The sequence below is a fragment of the Struthio camelus genome, chromosome 2 (assembly GCF_040807025.1).
Source record: "Struthio camelus isolate bStrCam1 chromosome 2, bStrCam1.hap1, whole genome shotgun sequence".
NCBI classification, from domain to species: domain Eukaryota; kingdom Metazoa; phylum Chordata; class Aves; order Struthioniformes; family Struthionidae; genus Struthio; species Struthio camelus.
Genome location: NC_090943.1, coordinates 123,310,165 through 123,332,604, shown reverse-complemented (window position 1 = coordinate 123,332,604; position 22,440 = coordinate 123,310,165).

The window sequence follows — 22,440 nt, the reverse complement described above, 5'->3', positions numbered from 1 at the left end:
ATAGTCTTTGTTCTCCTTAGAGAAAGGAAGCAAGAAATAAAGGAATGTAAGACTGCAGATGACCTCCTAGATCACAAAGTCCAGTCCCCAGGAAGGAAAGCAGTTTATTGCAATCAGTTCGATGTGATTCAAGACAACACGCTATCATGCTGGTAAAATATAAATACATCTTTCCATCCATATTCCATTTCCCTTCCTTGGTCTGGGAAACTAAAATTCAACAACACAAACAAGTTACGTCCATTATTTAATCAGATCTCAGATTTCAGTTATTACTATCATTTTGCTTAGCATTTGCCATCTCGTTTTACATGTTTGTTGAGTTTCTTCACCAATTCCAGAATACAACTACTTAAAATTTATGGCAATTCATTTAATGTTCCGTCATCCATCAAGATTTATAGCAATACAGTCTGGAGATGCTGAATCCTATATAATGAAACACAAGGCTCTTGATTACAGAATAGGATGATGGAAAGGGGAGTAGGGTGTCTTTCAGGAAAGTTGTGGAGGAAAATGTGAGTCATCTAAAAGCACCCATTTGAAAATGGAGCAGGATAATCCCTCCCTTCCACATCACCAATAACTCAGAATGATACAGATAATTCAGAGTTTCTCCAACAGCTGCACTGCAGGAGTGCTGCCATCCTTCTCTTCTCTGTCCACATCGGGGTGTTTCAGGGTGATTAATTGTTAACTGGTAAATGTCAACATGCCCTGAAGCATATTTTGCTGAAAGCATGCAGCCATTCCAGTGGTGACCATTACCTTTCTCTTAGCCTTGTTTGCAAAAAAAAAAAAAAAAAAAAAAAAAAAAAACCACACACAAAGAGCAGTGTTCATGTTTTATAAAGTGTCTGAGGGATTTCAGTGTAAGTTGTTTTTCCCTATAGCTGCTGGCACTCTCTGTTAAAAGGTTGAGTTAGGTATGAAGAAGGGTGATCACTGGATTTAAAACTCCGGATTACATTAGAACTGTATTTAAAGATCAACATATGAGTATTCATCTGCTAAGTACTGTTAGACATGTATAAACATGCCTTTAAACTGGGACCAGAGAATGATCTGGTCATCAGCACTCTGCCTGCTCATGATGCAAATCAGAAAAAAGAAAGGGAGGGGAGGGGGGAGAACCAGCTTAATGAACTGTCTTCCTGTCATTGTGTTACCAAAACAGCTAGAAAGAATCTGAACTCATGGCATGCACTTTTAGTGACACTACTACTAACGGCCTGGTCCTATTGCTTTGTTGCATCATTGTTATAGTTCAGCATTGCATTTCAACTGCAATGCCTTTGGAGTTGGTGAGGAGATGCTTGCATCTGTAAACATCTAGGAAGAAACAACTCATTTGGCCCTAAAGGATATCTCTGTAACAATATAAACAGAGAGGTCAAAGGCTAACTGGGCATGAGAAGGGAAGTATTGTAGTATATATAGAAAAGGATAATATCCTTTTCAGTTGTTTGAGAATAGTCTATAGGGGCTCACTGCGTCCTTTTTTTTAAAAAGGCTACTGAAGAAACAGTGAATGTCTGTAACTAGGTTTCTGTGTAGGATACGTTTAGAAAGTGTGTTTATCTGAACTCACAATACCGATATTGTTTTCTCAAATTATAAATAAAAGTCAAAAATATATAATTGTGCTCTCATTCTTAAAAGTTTCCTTCCGGAATTGTGCTGAGATTATGCTCACACCTCTGTGGTCCAGCTTTCTTGCCCGTTATATGGCTAAACGGAAAATTTCATTCTTCAGAGATGTCATTCCTCCATCTTTCATCTGTACTAAACTCACACAAAAAATATTTCAGAAAGAAGAGTGCTTCTTAACTCATATGCTATAATTATGCCCTGTTGAAATCTGAGGCCTTATCTTGAATTTCTAGTGCATCTTATGCTTTCAGGGATTTCACACAAAGAAGGTGGCAGGATTGTGTCTTTGGTAATACAACTTTTTTTCCCAGATGTAGAATGTTTTTATTGGCTTATTCTCAAAACATTTATAGGTACAGCTATATAAATATATACATATATATATATATGAAAGTTTCAGTTTAGTCAAGCAATAAAAAAAGAATTTCTCAATCTTTTGAAGACATTTCTTGCAGATTTTCTAGCAAAGAATTTATCTTTTAACTAGACCTTTCGCAAGACTTTGAGTGGCGCTACTTAATCTTGAAATAGTCCATACCTTCTAATAAATATATCTATCCATATTTATTTTAATGTCATAGCCTTTTAAAAACACCAGATGGTCATCCAGAATAATGACTTTTTGTATGTGTTCCACCTGTTCTCTCCAGCAATCCTGGCTCCTTGCATTTCTGTGAAAACCAGTACATGGATGAAAAGTGAGTGAAGGGAGAGAGCAGTTGTGCAGGGCCCATGGTGTGCATGGGCATACAAGTATGCCCATGCCGTACTGGTAACCAAGAAAGTAGAGCACAGCAGGCTTTCCTACATGTTGTATGATCTTTTGCTTGGCCACTTTCTTACTGGAAACTCACTTTGTACCCTAATTGTAGATTTGGCCGGTAGCAGGCAAAAGGAAAATGTAAAAACAACCATGTCAAAGGTCTGGATCGCTCTGGTAGAAACTAGCGGTTATTTGCATTAGTTGAAAATGTCCCGACAAAAGAAAAAAAAAAAAAAACACACACACACACAGATCCTTCTTCCTTCCTCATTTAGCCCAAAGTTAAATTGGAGACTCATCACAAGCCTGACTCAAAGTTCTCCTTGAGCACCATCTATGAAGGCTACCTTTGGAATCAGTTGTGTTAGCAGACACTAAGCCAACACAGGCCTTTGTGAAGATGGCATTCTTTTCCTAGTAGACGTCCCATTCATTTTGGGAGTTAAATCTAAACCTTATTCTTCCCAAGAGGAAAGTTCAGTTCCTGAGGAAGGAAGCAATACTACAAGGGAGTCTGCACAGACTGAAGGAAGCTCATGGTGGGGAGGGTGCTCCAGAGCACTCAGTAGCTCCAGGGAACCTGTTATCAGACGTACAGAAGTCCACAGCAGACAGGTTTAAGTACACACATGTTGGCATTGTTTTTAGAATCAGATATCCGTCAAAGAAATTCAAAGGAGTCACACAGTAAGTCATTATTATTATTAGAAATGGGTTAATCAGATCAACTAAAATAAGAACAGGCTTGAAATTCCACCGAACCTTTTCTGAGGTTTTAAAAAAATTAATATTCTCATTCACACATTCTTCCTTCATCCTACAAACAAATCAAGATATTTTGGTGATATTACCAGCACTGGTGTTACTGAAAAACAGTGAAAACACCTATATCCTTACATACCCTAAAAGGAAAGGTAAACTATACCACATATCATATTACTCAACTATGCATTTTAATCAAGTGTTAGTATATAAATTTAACCATGAGCAAGGCTTTCATAATCATATTTTTAATCCAATATGTGTCCATCTATAGTTCATTATACATTTTCAAATCAGTGTGTGCCATTATTTCTAGGCCATTCAGAGTGCATTTATCCTTTCCATTATCTCCCTAGTAAAATGGATGAAATTGGGTCACTGCTGTGCTCACGTCATCCCCTGGGTTGCTGGACACCTGGGTTTAAGTACACTGTAATATAACAAATGTAGCAAATTTTACTGCTTTTTATGTCCAAATCCAATATCTTCAAGATCTTTCCCAATACATGTTCTACACTAAGCTGATGGAAGAGGTATTTAAAGCTCTTTGATATTTCCCAGCTGCTTCTGTAGAACAGCAATGGAACTTCTTTCCACTGCTAAAAACATAGCTGTGGGGTCAAGTCTAAGGCCATCACCCAGGCAATCAATATCCATATCCTTATAGAAGCTGGTACAACCATATATCCCACATAACTAAGCAAAATCATACTCTTGCAATATCTTGATGGCCATGGAGGGGTTAGGTTTTTTTTTTTTTTTGCTGTTTTTTTCCCCCCTCCATTTGTAGCCTGCTTTTAAGTTATGCAGAAGATGTTATCAAGAACTTGCTTTTTGGTTATAGCCTACTTCTACAGAAGGGCAGTCTCATAACAAGGCTTTCACTCCACCAACTTTTAAAAAAAAAAAAAAAGCAGCTTTCAACATTTTTCTAAGCTATTTCTATGGTTATTTTAACCTTCATTACCTGCATTTGGGAATCTGTTAAGTAAAATTAAGTCTATTCCTAACATTAATCAAATTCATTGAATTACCTTCTAGTGACTTATTAACTAAGTATGATTATCCTAGAAAACCAACCAAAATATGTTTAGTTAATTCATTAAGAAATGCATAAACATTTGGATTTGTACAAACCCATGTGGAATCCTGGTTTGCTAATTTTTACCTTTATATCTGAGTAGTTGAAGGAAGTGAAAAGTGACAACTGATAGGTGTATTTCCTTTTGCTAATGCACCTACATTCGTTATTCTACTGTATATAAAGTTTCATCACTTGTTAAATATGCCACAGCTCACTTAAAGGAAGAGCACATGAATAACTGACATATAAAAGTATAACTTCCCTTCTCAAAGGAATCCCATATCATTTCAGACTGAACGATGCCAATGCTGCAGTTCTACAAACTCTGTGTCACCAGAAGTGGGAATAATAGATTTTATCTTACTATAGCATGTTTCTTGAGCAATATAGGCACATAAAACAATATACACTGGTGTTTGTGTATGTAGCTTATTGGTACAACCTTTGATTTATATTGCCCGAAATAAACACAAATTAGCGAGAAAAAGCCTGCAAACATTATGAGCAAGTTTTCTCAAAAAGAAAATAATGCTATCTATCTTCAAGATCTGAGCTCTCAGAGGTCTGGAAATTTTGCTGTCAGGAGGCCACCATAAACATAGGCCTGTCACACCCTATCTACTACAGAAGGGTTGCCAAAATGGCCTCTGTTGCCATTAAGGAAATAAAATGCTCAGGCTAGACCTAGCGTTGATGACCTCTGGCATTCTTGCCAGTATATTGGGCCTAACTGATTTTAACAGAAGTAGACAACAGGCATTCAAAATGCCAACAGTTTATCAGCACTACACAGCAAGCACTTAGACCACCATCAGCTCTGCATTAATGCTCTCTCACTGTTATTCCTGCTGGTTCATCTCTGCTAATAACACCACTAGGAAGTGCTTGGGAAAGAGTAAGTAGTGCCATAGGAACTGAAAGCAAAATTCCTGTAATCTTAATCATGTGATTAATGTCTAAAATTAGCACGCAAAAGCTATGTGGCAGAAGGCAAATTGACTTAAAAGGCCCTACAATAGCACAAGAGTGAGATCCCTGTTATTTACATGTGACTCTGAAATGATGAGCACATTTCATCTGTTTCAGAGGTTTTACTTTTTGGGTTTTGCTTTTTGGGTAATAATACCAGAGATAGTAATTGGTAATGTAAGAGTCAGATTTATTGCCTGGGGTCACTAGACACTTCATCTTGAAATCACCTTGAAGTTAGAAATCCAGTTTGCAGCCATCTTTTCATTTTGCCCCAAATCAAATAATCTTCCTGACATACGTGATCTCCCTTTCTACCCGATTATTTCTAAATCACAGAGGAGAAATTATCAGAATTAGGGGAGCCAGAGGAAACTGTGGGTTTAGAAAGAGTAGAAAGAGGGCTATGGAGCTAAAAGACGTAAAGTTTAATTTTGAGTGGAACAGCTGTACAGCATAAATAACTTGTTTTATTATAATAGTATACAGAAGTGCTGCGGAATGAACACATAAAAGACTAAATTAGACTAAGAGGACTAATTTAGGCCTTATTTGAGGGGGCAGGGAGGTAGTGAAAAGGAAAAAAGAAACTTTTGCTGTGACAGAATGACTAAAAATTACAGAGAATTAAGAAGCTCTTCAGCACTTCAACATGCAAGTGTTCAAAAGACACAGAAATTTTTAAAGATGGTAGAATAAAAGCATCTTGGCCTTAACTGAACATACCTAGAGCTAATTGCTTTCAGAAAAGGATGAAATTTGTAGTTATAATTATGTCACTCAGAATGCAAATAGTAGAGATCGAGAGCAGGTATTTTGCAAGGAGAAAGCAGTACAGTCTGCATAGGAAAAATTCCATATCTTATCAAGTAATAGAAGTAGGTTTCTCCACATAAACCTCACCAGGATAGTTTAATGCTGTGACAGCAATAGTTTGCTGAAAGAGCTTATCACACTTTCTGCTGCTCTGCTGGGATATTCAGATTTCAGCTTTGTTAAGAACAGCAAGACACATGAAAAAGCTACAAAGAAGAGCAGTTAAATGTCTGTCAAAGCAGGTCATAGAGATGCATCTGTCTTCTTTAAATTAGGAGGAGAGGCAAGGAAGTGTGGGAAATTAGTTCAGGTTGGAAAGTTAGAAAGCTGACATTGATAAGCAGTCACTATAGGGGCTGTTAAGATGCTCCAGGGTCTTCTCTTGCAGTGGTTCATTGCAAGTTAAACCTTGAAAAAGCAGAGCAAGTAACCCTCAACTTTCTATATCCTGCCTCACTATGAATTGTTCTTACTGAAAGAAGGAAGAAAGTTCTTACTGAGAGAGGGCAGTATAATGAGGAACTTTCCAAAAGAGCTGCTCACCAAACCAGTTAAAATTTTTTTTCCAGGCTCACAGCTTAAACCTGATGATCTTGCATCTCTTAGGACAATGATGAAACCATCCAAGTCCAAGAACTGTTGATTTCTGCCCAAATGATACATAAGAGTTCCATTGCATCCAGCCTCACCATTCTTTCAGTTAACATCTCAATTCTAACAAATTTTACCATATATTAATTGAACTGTAGAAGCATGGGTGATCAAAGTATTGTATACGGCCATACTTTTCAAACAATAACATCCACTAGTGCTATTCACATGTGATGCGGCCTTTAATCACAGGAAGCTACAACACTCATCAATAGGACATTGAAATTCCCATTATTTTCTTTCAGTTCTTGTCTTTGGCAAGATAAATGAAGCCTTTCTAGTTTTCAACCTTCCTTTTGTTGATAGCAGACTACTTTAAAAAGAAAATATTAAACCTTGTGTAAAACGTCTTCTGATACAGATTAAAGCAGCAGTTAATAGCTTACCCTGTCATTAGCAAAGGCCTCCAGACGAAAGGGAATAAAGAACACAAAGAGGCAAAAAAAAAAAGTTTTCATTGGCTTCTAAGCTACTGGATATAAGAAGGCTCTATAACATGTCCATCAGCCATGGACATCTTGGCTCTGGAGTGAAAGAACTTTGATAAATACTACGTTCTTCACGGTCACATAAAAATCAGAAAAATACTAAGGAAAAGTGACCTCAAAGATAATCTGCTGGTGTTGAGTTTTAATGTAAGTGCCTTGTAATTTTTTGCTCTTTTCCAGATCTTTTACTCATCATGGTAGAGGCTGATATTTAATAAACCACTGGCTTCACAACAGATTGTGAACCACTGTTTGATAACAGAAAGCAGTTGAGAAACACAAGCTCAGAAGCTAATAACTCATGCTCAGAAAATAAAACTCCAGCTATTTTTTGCTAGCATCTCAATCCACTGTAACATCTACTCCTGTGAAAGACAATATGATAAATCTCAGCTGCTCTTTTGTCCCAATGGGAAGATCTGGAGAGCTGTTGGCTTTCCTAAAGCTATAGAGTTGAGTCTATGATTAATTCTTTTTAGTACTGTAGCTTTTTTTTTCCCCCTCCCTGCACTTATACAAAGATGACACATGCATAAAAAAAGTTTGAATAAATAACAACTTAGATTAGTATATAAAAAACACTTGTTATAAATCAATGACACAGGATATATGACTTCAATTCACAGATCAAATCCGATTCATGTCAGTAATATCCAAAAGTCATCATCAACTGATAGCTCTTCACTGTTTCTATGACAGCTATACCCTCAGGACAGACTGAGCATCATCAGTTCCATCTGGTGGAAGCAACACTGGATGAACAAACACTAATTTAGTTCTCACATGCACTAACACTAGGATGAACTAGGATGAAGAGTACATTTTAAAAATTAAGCAAATCAAAGGCAAGATCAAAAATACATTGCTAACCTCCAGGGCTACCACCAAGTGTACTCATTAATTCTGTGTGTTTCTAGAATTAGGCTTCTGTGGGACTCACTGCTTTTACCCAGTATTAACGGAATCTTACAGCCCAGATCAGCAGTGCAACTTCTATGCTTAAACAGTGTCTTATCTAACAAAGTACATAGGAATTCCTAAGCTATGAATTTGCTTATTAGTTCATTTTACTCTGTTTTCTGACAGAGTTCTAAATGAGGACTTCCTTCTTTTTTTAAATTCAACCCCCCTTGCCCCCTCCCAAAAAAAAAAAAAAAGAAAGAAAAGAGAGATAGAGAGGAGAGACATTCTACATTGAAAAATACCTCTATTTATCACTTCTCTGTAAATAGATATGGTGACTCACCACCACACTTTAACAGAAAAGTATTGTAAAATTGCCTTTGTCAAACACTCATTCACTCGATACATCATCCAAAGAGCAAATACATCCTTCAGAGGGAAAGCATTCGTTCCCTTTTCTTTACGTTCCCCAAGGGCTCCCAGTTGAGGTCAAAGTTCATGGTATCTACAAGTGCATGAGAAGGCCTACCTTCCAACCATTTCTTCCAACCAAGGCAAGCAGCAACTCTTCAGCTCTCTCTAGATATGCCACCATATAAACAAGTACACAGTCCAACCTACAAAAAATAGAAAGATAAGGTGACTTTAAATAGCATGTAAATCAATGCATTGTGTGTAAATCTCCCTGGGTTGCATATTTGCATAATGTAGTATTCTGCTAAATGATTAGCCTCTTTTAACTATTTTTTCCCCCTCAGAGAGCCAAAGCAATTCTTTGTAACAGCAAGCCTTATTCAATGTACAGAAATTCTCAGATACCATGAAGTTCTTTCCTTATAGAAAGTAAAACTTCAGGTTTTTTAAAGACATATCATGACCATCAAACAAGAAAATATCTCCATATTAAATATATATATCATTCCATATATTTGCACTTCCTAAAGACATAACATGTAACAGGCATACCTTTCTTGTTATATGCATATATTATGCCTACTAACTGTATCTTAATATTTTAAAAGTAGACTTCATTCCAAACCTATCTAGACTTTATATAGCAGTAAATACAGACATCCTATTTCTGATCCCATTACTGCTCTCCATTGATAGTTTAAATAGATATAGAACCCAGCCTACCTCTTTCAGGTGTGTCTCATGGCCACCCTTTGAGGCCAAAGGTGAAGGACCTCAACTGAACAGCTTTGAATTATTAGTCTTCTTACTCCTTATAGGTGGATAAAGAAATTTACCACCAGCTGTGAAAATCAGTTGACTGCTGATGGCTTTCAGCTGTAATTAGGGTTGAACACACAAGATTACCGTGATTACTCAAATGGCTGACAGAACGCATGTTCCCCAATTCATCATGTCTGAGGGATTTTTCCCAAATGGGTCCTCATTGTCTTGTGTAGGGCTAGAAAGGTGCAACATTTCTCTTTTTTTCTTCTTTTCCTTCTTTTTTTTTTTTTTTAACCTTCAGAACTCTTTGAAGTTACTGAAACTTAGCAGGTGCTGAAATTTCCACTTGTAACCTGGACACAAATACTGCACTAGACAAGGAATCTTAGTAAATTTTAAGTTGGTAATCAAACTAGGAAATTGATAGGTCCTCATCCAGTATCTTCTAGACAACATCCACAGAGTCAATCAATAACAGAACCACTTTTCATTGTGCTTCTGTGACCAATAAATGCCATCTACTACCTGTCCAACTAGAAGAGTTGCTACAATGAGCGTAAATACATTATTGCCAGCTAGATATTCAAGATCATTACTCAACTTGCACCAAAATACTGAGACTTCTTTAAAATATAAGAAAGCTTTTCTCTGGGTAAATAATTACCTCAACTATTGCAATATAACTTTAAAATAACTTTAGCCTTAAGAATCTTTAGGATTAATTTTTTCCAAGTTTTCTCACAACTACAAGGCCTAGCCACTTACCTTTTTTGAAGTTTGGGGATTTTTTATTTTTATTTTTGGTTTTGTAAATGAAAGATTAATTGCTTGTGTAATTGCCTGAACTCAGTATCTTTAAGATGAGAGCTTATGGATAACATTAGAAGATAATGACCTAAAAGGTTAGATGTTTTTCCCACATAAACGAATCAGTACTTACGTTAGAGATATATTTAAAGAAAAAGAAAAATATGCTTACTTCTGTGTGATATGGAAACTTAGGCCAACCTGTCTGAAGATCTGAAAACGCAAAGATGGATTGTATTTTTATTTTTAGTTGAATGTGACCTTTCAAGCTACCAGTTATTTCTCTAGATAGCTTCAAAATGTGACATCTCTATTGTATAAGAGATCTTCAATAATCCACAGATTCTCAATGGCTTTGCTTTAGAGAGAGAGAAAAAGAAATACAGTTCTTAGAAATATCAGATAAAAAATGAGAATAAAAGCCTGTGCCAAACTATTTTAATAGTTTATGGAACACACAGTAATAGCATTAAATAATTCTCAGTGATACAGAAGTGTCTAGGTATGTACTAAAATCTAAAATACAAGCCACTAAATTATGACTGAAGCATAATTACTTCCTAAACAATTCAACATGGTATAGGCAAAGCTGAGTTTTTGTTTATATCAGCTCATCTTTTCTAAACTCAGTGTTTAATAAAGAAAGAGACTTCAGCAATTATTTCATGTGCAAAATAAACAGATAGCTATTAAATAGAGCAAATATTTGGTTAAAAAAATAAAATGTTTTAAAATATTGCACATATTTGCAAATGTCATACATATTTACTTATCCTTGTTTACCTAAACTGTGAACAAATTTAAAATTGCCCACATTCAATTTAATTTCTTATTTTGAATTCAAATAAGCAGCATTGAATTTTCCTAATTTGTTTACAAATGATGCTTTGCTGAACTGACATATTACAGTAACCAGCTCACAAGAGTCTACACATCACAAAGGTATTAACAAGCGGAGAATGCCAGCGAAAATCGGAATGAACAGAACATCTTATTTCTTGTTGTTTTAGAATTATATTATAATCAGGAAGGGCAAGTTTTAGTGGTTCCTTCTCCCACCTCATGCAATGATTACTCCTGAAACTTTGGTAAGCGTAAAACACTGGGTGTACTGTTTCTTCCTGCCCAGTTTGCTGGCTCCAGTTTAAGGCTAAGTTGATGAAATACATCAAGAGTCAGACACCTATTTACAATGGAAATTTTCTTGTCCTATTTGTTAGGATAGTCATTACAGCTGAGATTTGTCATCTGTTAGAATTTTTGTCATGATAGAAGAGATAACAATTCATTATGTTACTAGGCAGAGAAAGACAACATTATTCCTTCAGAGGTCTTACTTGTTTCACAGAACATTTGACAATGAGTGGAGAAGAGGAGAGAAGGCAAAGAAGGATCAGAACAAACTACCAATATCTCCTAACAAGTATATGGTAAGTGTGACTCACTGGATTTATGAAATTGAAGAGAAGCCAGGTTATTATAAGCTAAAATGTTACCACAAAGTAAAAAACAAATATAGCAGGGTGAAAACACACCAACATTGTGTCTAAAAGATTTTGTATGTTGATTATGCCATAATCAAGCAATAGCACTTTAACTATGGCTGAGATTAGCAAGTGAGCGTTTTCTAACTCACTAAAGTTAGTCAGGTCAACAATATGGAAGTATCAATAGCTTTGTGGGGAAAAAAACAGGAAAGCTGAGATTTGGGGAAAATAAACGTCATTCACCATGTACAGTAAACGTAATCTTTAGTATAGATGTACTTCTGCAGTCAGTGACTGTGGTTAGAATGAGTATTTATATCCTATAAATCCTTTATCTTTTTAATTCCTGTTTAGCATCCTTACTTATTGGAGATTTCACGATTTTGCTAAGTGGGAAGTTGGTATCAAGGGGAAGTAAGGACATAGACATAGACATGGGAAGGCGTAATACCTGCTCGAGAAGTCTTAGCATCGAAATGACTGTGAAACAGTCGTTAAAGCTGGGAGAGCGAAAAGAAAGAAGAAAGAGAAGGTAAGGGAAAACAATAGAAGTTTGGACTTTGCATTCATTGTTGCCTCTTGATGTCTTTCTTTTTTTTAGGGGACAGCATAGTAAAAAGCAGGAACAAAGTAGTTACAGGTGAGTTGAGCTAGTCTGAAGACTAGAGTCTAAAGACTAGTCTAAAGTCTGAAGTTAACCTAAAACAAAATATCTTCTTTTAGGAAAAATTCTACTCACTTTGATCTATCCCTCTCAAAACATTATGAAAATGAAAGTTTATTCCAAGTTGTTCAACAACAGATTAATTTATACTTCCCCTCTTAATTCCACTTTTCTGTTTAGTAATTCATCATTTTACAAGTGATGTTAAGAGTGTTAATTGTCATGGCACACCAATGGAGATTTTTCCACCAATTAATGATGATTAAAGAAGTTACTTTCAAAAGCACTGCTACAGTGGAAGACTTAAGAATGCAAATATGAGGTAGATGCTCCGCTGCCATTGATTTTTGAACAGGTGCTTGCCAGTTATTTCTCTTTGTGCCGTCAGGAACCATCACAGAAAAACAAAACTCCAGGGTGCAGGATTGGATAACGGTTTTTTTTCTGTTCATATAATCAATAAAACACACACATTCTTATTTCTCTGATAAGAAAGTATTGGCAATTCCTCAAATAAGCCGACTGAAGTTCTATTTAACCTTAATACAGTTCACTCTTCTAATGATTTTATTGATGTCTTCTTTCTTTTTTCTTTTTTTTTCTTTTTTTTTCCAAGGGACAGCAGAGTAAAAAAGCTGATCTAATATTCTTATGTTTAGTTTCCTCCTTTATTAAATTCCCCTGTGTGTTTCATGTTCTTTAAATATTTGTGTCATAAGCTTCTAACTAGAGTTCATAGGCATATTCCTTTCAAATCAAGAGCTAAAGCTGGTACTAACCTGGTTGCAAATCCGTGCTGTGCGACAGATTTCCTGTTAAACTTGGCATCTAACCATTTTAGTAGATGTGGGTTGAATTGACTTGTCTCTTCAGCTCATAAGTTTTAATGCTTATCAAATTAATTGTAATGTGTTGGGAGAAAAAAAAGAGAAATTGCTAGAGATAGCCCAAAATTTTCTGCTTAGGATAAAAACCATCAGAAGAATAAACCCACAATGAAATGCTTAAATACTAAATACTGAAAAACAAAATAGTAAAGTAATAAACACAAAAGAAAATAGTTTAATATATTTGTGTGTGTGTGTGTGTGCAAAGTTTATATGTTCATACCCCTTACATGTACATAATGTATTAACTATTTTTACACTACATTTATACCAATGATTCTTTTTCTTCCATATTATAGGGTTTAATTCCCTTCAGCAAGTAAAACTGTAAATAGGTACTTCATAGGTTCATGCTAGGTTCATGGATTCAGCTGAAAAACATAGGTTCAGCTGAAAAACTTGTTTAGAAAGAAACTGAATGAAAGAACATGGTAAGTACACTTCTATCAGTCCTTTTTCATTACACAGACTGCTATACCAGCAATGAAACACAGAGTGAAATTGGAGAGAGAGCACATTTGAAAACATTGAGATGAATCCCTTCTGTGCACGTATAATTCACCTGTAGAAGTCTGTCACAAGTGTGTTACTGAGGTCAAGATCTGAGAGTAATTCAAAACAGAAACCGAGCATTAATAGGAAGAACATGAGCAGCCACCCTTCCAGTTAATTAAAACTAACATAAGTACCTTGGTGATATTAATCCTCGGGCTTCCAAGCACTAGTCATCACCTGAGTGGTTAGAACCCAAAAAGGAACTTTCTCTGCAAGAAGTTTACTGCATGACTCACTGCTGCAAGATACTTAGAGCTTTCTCTAAAACACTTGATAGCGTTCATTTCATAGGATGACTGATCTGAAGAACTAGAGTAATTCCAACGTTATTATATTTCGAAGTAGGATACATATTTAATTTCAAATAATAAACCTTATTTAATTATTGGAGAAACTCATGTCTTATTTTCAAAACCCATTATAAAAATCAAGCTCCTTTTATCCATGGGTTTTTCTTATTATTAGAAAGATTTTGTACAACATTGCTTTCTTCTCTGCTATTATTATTACATATTCTGATTAAATCTCATTTTAGATTTAACCATCTGAACTAAGTTAACATAGGTCTCTACAAAAGTATTAGAAGGAGGAGAAGTTAATGTAAGGAAGCTAATTATTACGTATGCGTTTCCTGCAGTAACCTCTCAGTCAGAATGACTTCCACTAGTATTTTCAGAAAAGCGATCAATAAAAGTCAAAATATGTTTCTATCATGATTTTTCCAAAAATTCAATAGTAATAAAAAAATACAGATTTTCTTAAAAAGTATAATTTCTCCATTTAACAGTTATACTAATAAATTTTAGGGTAACTAACCACTAGCTTCTTCTGGAGCTTCGAGCTTGACAGAAATTTCCTCCTCCTCTTGCACTCTCTCGTGTTACACCACTTCCTCTATTTCGTTCAGCATAACCTGTATATTTAAGCAGTAGAACAAATCCTGCATCTGTGGCTGCATTCACTGAGCCTCTGGTCTTCAGTGATGATTGAACCTTTACCACCAAAACCACAAGACTCATCTCTTACTAGTTGAATTAAATAATATTGTTAGACATAAGAAAGAACTAGATTACAGTTACTGTGGAAAGTCATGATGTTATAAACAAGGTCAGTACGTCTTCCATTTCCCATAATTTAGTGCATTCTGAGGCATGTCCTAGCTTTCTCCATGGTCTTTAAGAGCTCATGTTACATGACTACAATTTTATTATGAACTACAGTCTTAGAAAACGTGGCTCTGTGAAAGCTCTTAACTGCTGTAGAAGAGCATTTCCTATCTTTTGATCAGTGCTTTAGCATCTCTTTCTCTTTCACTGGCTCCATTTCACTGCTAGTGAGATATTTCAGTTTCCCAAGTGCCTGAGGAAGAGAGCTATCTCCATTTTAAAACTTCTGCAGAGCTTCTTCTATACATGGTGGGGCTGGGCCATTGTGCAGCCTGAGACAAAGTCCAAGAGCAGAAACATGGCTTGCCATTCTATGAAAAGCTGGTTTCACAAGAAGAAAAGGTTTCGTTATTCTGGAAACTTGTGCTGCTCAGGAAAGACGGGGTTTTATTCTTTACTAACTAAGGTTTCCTGAAAGTCAGTGGCTTCACCACAGTCTCCTCTGTGCTTTGGAGCTGCCCCCCTCCCCGTGAAACTTGCTCTGGGCTCGGCGTTCCCCCAGACACAGCATGTTTTAGGACATTCTTCAGGGATTGCACTGACAGTTCTGCAATCCATGGTGAGATGTTTTTAAATCAAATACCATTTATTTGGCAATTCTGTAGCAATGGAAAGAAAAGAAAGAAATACCAGTCAAAAATAAACTTGTCTGGATGCATACTGTGGAAAACATTGCTAAGCAGTGCATATTATGGAAAACTCACCTACTAGGTGCTGAAATATTTACTTGGATATGCAGCATGCTATGAGCCAGTCTTTTTCTCAGAATCTTGTCAAAGCAGCATGACACTGAAAGCAAAAACCACTCACAGAGTTTTCCTTCAAGATTACCCATACTAACAGACGTTTGGGGCCTGTTTGGAGACCTCGCAGCACTTTAGAGTTGCAAGTGGGTTAGCCAAGATAATTAATTCCTTTGCACCATGTCATTCATAAAGAAAATGACATTCCTTTTCAGACAGCTGTGGTCCTGATTTTTTTTTAAAGTTCCTCAAATTTACAGACATGAAGACTTATCTTTTTTATGAGCCTCCTGGCTTTCATTGTAACACTATTACACTGTTCTTTGACAACCGACATTACTAGCATGCTCAGCTCATTATTCTTACCTTCAGTTTTCTAAATTACTATCAGACAACTAGCGGGACAAAGAGCACCATGTAATTGTTTACATAACACCAACTAAAAATGTATGAAACAAAAGTGGGAATCACAGAGCCATAAATATTTACTGTTACTTATAGTTAAATACCTTTAATTCTTAGATACAATCACAAGGGACGGTCAGTTTAATGACCCTGGAAGACAGCTGTGGTATTTACAAAAATAGCTGGTAGACCTCCACAGTTTCTTTCCTCCCCAGTTCATCTGTGATAGAAGCAAGATTCCTGCCCAGACCCTGCTCAGATCTTTAACACTTAACACAAAGCGTAGTGGGTGTGCATACATAGCTTGCTGGAAAGGAAAAAAAATGCCTTTCTGATAGTTCCCTATCATGTGCCAACCCTGTCACACTGATGCCACATGTCTCTTTTCAAAAGATTATATCAGTCCATATTTAGCTATAATAAATATCTTAGCATATTTATTATAAACAGCATATTTTCTAATCAGAAGTGTTGTGTATAGCTGGTTAACGCATAATAATAAGAATGGCAGCTCCTAAATAAACAGCAAATGAATATTTACCCTCTTCCCTAAACGAGAAAGAAATAGGACTTGAGAAAAAGTAGGTGCAGTAGACAAGCCTAATATATGGGACTAAGGTGTGTCAGCAACTGCAAAGTCTATTACTATCCCATAGCTTATGGCTAACTTGTATCTTCACATGCATGCAGTTCTGGTGTTGCATCTGAACTGATCCAAAGGCCATTTTGGGAGAAACTGCCACTTCATGTGCAAGGTACATTTTTCAATTCTTTTATATTCTGACATGAAAAATGAATTAACAACTCGTGTACTGTTGATGGGAGTGCATGTACACGTGTTTGAGAAAAGAAATTTCCCTAATTAAAACCCTACCAAAACACTTCCAATCTGCTCCTGGGGAGAGGGTAAGAAAACAAACTTAACCTACAGCACAAGGTAGTCACCCTGCTTAATGCACTACTGGATGATATTCAAATATTTTGGAGATGAGAGCAATTTAAGAACTCAGGTAGCAGGACATCATTAGACCAAACAGCTGTCCAGGGCTATGCTGGCATAAATAATCTTATGCACAGTGCTAGACATGATCTCAAGGTGCTATTTGCGCATTATACAGCAAATTATTTATATAGGGTACATATATATTCTTGAGGCAAGTGAATGAATAAATAAATGGAAGAATGAATTACAGATACAGCCTACACATCAAAATCCAAACTTCCCATCAAAAAGGCAGGGCATTTGAAAACTGAATTTGAGAAGAGGAACTTTGTATTGCATTAAAGCAGATAAACTCTGACTGGACTCAGGGGAAACTTGTTATGTTGAAGCATACAATAAATTCTTGTCTGTCAAGTGAAAGAAATGCTTCCAAATAGGGAGGAAATAGTTTATCCCCAGACTGCTGAATATGTAATCAGTTTTCCCAACATCACTATAGTGATATCATTTCTTTAATATCATTCCAGCTGCAAATGCAAGAAAATAAAGAATTTGGTTGCTAATAGTCATATGGATGATAACTACTACCTTCCATCTTTATTTTTCTGACCTTCTTGTTCCTTTTCTAGCAGAATCCTAGAGTATCCCATACAGTATCCTGAAAAAGTATCATCTGACCCCAAAATAAAGTTCCACTATCTGTGGGAAGTTGTCCATCTCTTTTTCAGAGATCATTAAACAGATGGTAGTATAAACTGTTTGTCCAGAGTAGATTTCTTACCAACACCAGAGTATTCTAGGAGTTAAGAATGAAGTTCCTAAAAGGTGCCACTATTTTTAGATATTGCAAACTCTTACTACACTGTTTCAAAAGTATTAGCCTTATCAGCTGTTCTTCAATGGAAGCAGCACTTACACAATTATGTCTGCTTTCTCCTAAAAGCTTGCACTCTGTATAGCTAGGGGAAAAAAAATGAAAAGCTTGCTTTTCCTTTCTGCCCAGCATTCTTATTCCAGTAAAATTGCATTGTGCTCTAAATGGCAACAATTGCTGTATGCCACTGAAAGGCCAGACTGTAACCATTACATTTTCAGTTTGCATTAAAATTTTAGCACAGGTACATGAGCACAACATACGTTTGCTACTGTCACAACAGGTGCACTCTGTACAATGGTCTATTAAACTAATAAAGATTAGTAAAGTAAATGCAAACTTGCATAATGCTCTAAAGCTAGGAAAACATCTCGTAAAAGTGTAACACTTAACGATGCTGTCAGCCCAGTAACTGCTGTGAGATAGTAAGTACTTTTCCTAAAAGCTGAAAATACTCAGCTTCTCAAAAGCCCCAGCTCTTGGTGAGACAAATGACAAACCTCCGGATTCAGGAGCCAGTTTCTGCTCCCTGGGCATCTGGAACATTAGTGCAGGGACTCCAGAAGACAGAGAAAGGGCTATTGGTTTTTGATTTTCTTTTCCCCATCCAGGAAGGCACATGCTAGGCATGGCTGAAAGCAAGTCACATTAAAATAATGAGCATGTTTGCTTTGCTCATGGCTAAGTAGCAAGCCCAGAAGACACATTCCTAATGTAGTAGACAACAGTCAGATTGTAAAACTTTTATCAGCACTTGCTACAGCAAACAACCTTCTGCAAATTGCCATGAATGTATTTACTAGAGTGTTATTTTCTTGCAAAAATGAAAGAAAAGCATTTCACATTAAAAGTTTAATGATATTTCTAAATGTGAATGAGTTAAATTATCTTCTATCTTAAACTTTCCGTAAGAGGGAGGAGGTGCATTTCCTTACCACTTCTCCTCCTACTACTCCTATCCCTCCCTATTGACCTCTTACATGGTCACTTTAAGCAGTAGCCCCTGTTTATTATGGTAACATCTTGGTGCAGATAGAACCAAGGACCGGAGAGGAGTAACACATAAAATAGCTATGAAAGACTGGCTTTTTCCTGGGGGTCAGATGACTTCAGAGGATCCATGCCAGGACAGCAACACCAATAACATTTAAGTGCCTTCAGTACAGACAATAGGTTCTGAGAAACATTTCTCTTATGCTCTCTGTGCTCTTTTGGAGTGACCACATCATCAGCCAACAAAATAGCTAAGATAACCCATCAATATGGGCTGTGTTTGTTCTTGTTATCACATCTATTCAGCCTGAAGCTGCCTTCACAGATGAGCACGGGACAAAGTTTAGGAAGCAGAGTTTCATAAACACAAAGCAGACGACCTTCAAAAACTGACAGTGCTCTTACTCCATCTGAGCTCAGCACTGAACCAGGCCTTTCCAAACCATCTGTGGCTTACGTCTGAAGTCACCTAATTTCAAAGTTCTCCCTTCTCTGTTTACACCAGCCTTACCAGAACACGGCACAGGGTTGAGGCAGCTGTGGGCCATTTTGTCAAAGTGCTGCCAACTGTTTCTATGCTGGGCAACCATAAATCCTAGAGCAGGTTAGTCACTAAATTTCAAAGCCCTCTTTATGGCGTAAACAGAATAACAGGAATGCTGTCAGGAACGCTATCAGGAATGTTTGTGACCCGAAACAGAGAAAGTACCAGAAACAATAAAAAATAACAAACACTTCTTCAAACTTCTTTTAAAATGTATCTTTCATTAGCTGAGCAGCATAATCAGTTATTTGTCTTGTGGAATATGGATGTACTTGAATATACTTGTATAGTCCCAACTTCAGAGCAAAAGCTGACATGAGTTAATATCCTAATGTTCAATCTATCATTCATGAAACAGAACTCTGTGCACAAAAATACCTTTCACCACTAAGGAAAGCAATAGCAAATTGGCTGATTAGCGTAAAATGTACAATTGTTTTGTCTTTAAGAACAGTTACTATGCTCTCCAAATATAGTTGTTCAGCTGTTAAATTTATGAATTCTACTGATTTTTTTTATATGTAAATCTTGGCACCTCTGTCACACATGCTATGATTCCCAGTAGGTAGAAAAGCCCTGAGCAAATATAAAGTGAACTTTAAAAAAATATGAATCTATGGAAAAAAAAAAAAAAAACAACCCAGAAACCTAATTAGTGTTGGTAACAGCATCAAATAAATTTGGATTGGGAAATTTACAGAATTTAATCCAGTGAGATTTTGTTATGCCTTGATACAAACTGCACAAAGCAAATAATAAATTAGTCTCTTCCATCTTTCAATTCTAAAATAAAATAGCTCTCCCCTTCTGCTATAGCAACAATGAGGGGAAAAAGAGTATATTAATGATTATAAGACTATTCATCTCCTAAAAAAAAAAAAACTCAGACTGTTATCACTGAAACTCAAATACTACAACCAGCCAAATTCAAGGGATGCTTTCTCATGAAAGGGTAAAGAATCCCTGGCACAAATAGCTTCACCGACTTAAATAGAGCTACTTGAATAAGTGAGAGTCTCCCAACTGGGCTGGAGCTTTCTCAGCATAACGCTGTAAATTACAAAAAGATATACTGTACTGTATCTGTGCCATTAGGCATAGTTCAACTGTTGAAAATTGTTCTGTTGGTAACTCTTTTATCATCTGGCGAGAATGCATCTAAGATAATGAAATCATATATTACCATTTTAGATTTACAAATCTGACACCACATGCACTGTCTGTTCTCCCTTCTTTATACTCTAATTTAAAGAAGGAAGAACAGACATTGCATGTGGTGTCAGATTTGTCTCTCTGTACGCTGAAAATCTTTTTTCTCAGCTCTTCATAATTTTAGAGGTTATTTAATAAACAGAATCATGATTTGATGGAATCCTCCTCCCATTGTAAGTAATCTAATAAGCAGCTAACATTTTAGGTAGCACTGCGCTGTCTGTAATACTGCTCAGTGAGGCTGCTACTTATCCCGAAGACGAAAACCAGACTGGCAGAGAAGCAGCAGTTTGGCCTAACTTCACATACTTGCCTGTCAGAGAATTTCAAATCACAGCTCATATCTTTAGTGAGCACATTCATTCAGGAGAAATAGCCTGGTTTTGGCAACTGATTTTGGGAGTACATATTTCTCCGATGTTCTGGGGAGTAGTAATTTGTTCCTTGTAAATTACACAAAGCACCTCTCAAGCAATAAATAGCCAAACGGAAGAGGTCAGTAATGTTTGAATGAATGTAGTAGTAAAGATTTCTCCTATGATATTTTAACTGTTCCACTCCAATGCATTCAAAAGGCAAATAACAACATGACTTTTTAAAATACTGTAGAAAATATAGCCACTTTTTGACTCCCTCTGCTGGATCAACTAAATCAAGTTCCAATTTTGTGTATTCACCTGTAAGGCTCCTCGTAGCTCTGTCCTGCAGTACTAACTCATTTTTATTCTCTCTCACCTATTTGCCCTTTTAGTCCCATCAAGCTGCTGTCTCTTCCTGATTTTTTCCTGTTTTCCATGATCAACACTGCATCATTTTTCAGTCTTCTCTTATTGCACATAACAGCATTTGCATCATTATTCTGATTCTTTTTTTTAATAACTAGCCTCATGGTATACGCATTATATACACGAGGTTCCTGTTATTGGATGTTTTTTGCCTAGCAGACTAATGCTGCCTATTGTTTCCACTGCTTGCACAAGCCCTCTGTCAAGGTCTGATCCCGTTTGCAGAGCAAAAAAGTATTTTTTTCCTAACTGGGGAAAGAAAGGAACTGATTAGCAGCTGCATCTAGATTGCAACTCTGGAATCCACTTGCACAGTTTACAATAGAAGATGGGAGGGTTTCAGCCAATGGTTTGAATCCCTGGCTAGTACAGCTAGGATTGTATAAGAGATTTTGAGGAAGAGGCTACAGATTTTTCCCTAGAAGGCACTCACAGACTGCTCTGTGCAGGCAGCAATCCTATGATGGAGCAAATTTTGTTCAGGTTCACAGCCATTCACTTTAAACAGCTTACTGAGCCCAGGGCAAAGACCCAGAACTCTGCAGGTCACTTTACAACTACCACAGTGAGCAGTGACTGAACCTTCTTCCCTGGAAATCTCAAAGACATTTTTCTTGAAATTTCTGGTGTTGTTTTTTAGTGGTTATTGGTTCAAGTAAGGGCAATGAGCAGAGCAGAAGTTCTGTCCTTCAACCTGCTTCGTAGGTCCAGGTTGCTTTTCAGTAGGTTACAAATTAAATTCCCCAACACACACACAGACTGTTCAGTCATTCACCACAGCTTCGTAATCATAACTCACAGTGTCTGAAGTAGGAATGAAGGATTTTCATAAAAAAATGCATGGATATAGTTTATTCTATTTTTGAGCAGGGGATGGACATGATGGCCTCTTGAAGGCCTTTTTATGATTTATTTAAAGTATTTACTCATTTTTCCTCCAATATACTTTGCAAATATGGGACTTCAAAGTTTATAGTTTCCCTATGGTAAAAATATTCTTCAGGCAGCTTCCTCCCAAACTGGAAGACGTTGCCCAGTTATTACACTCTTCAGAACACCTAACCAGAGGTAGCCTGTAATAAAGATCATCTGCAAGACAAACCCTCA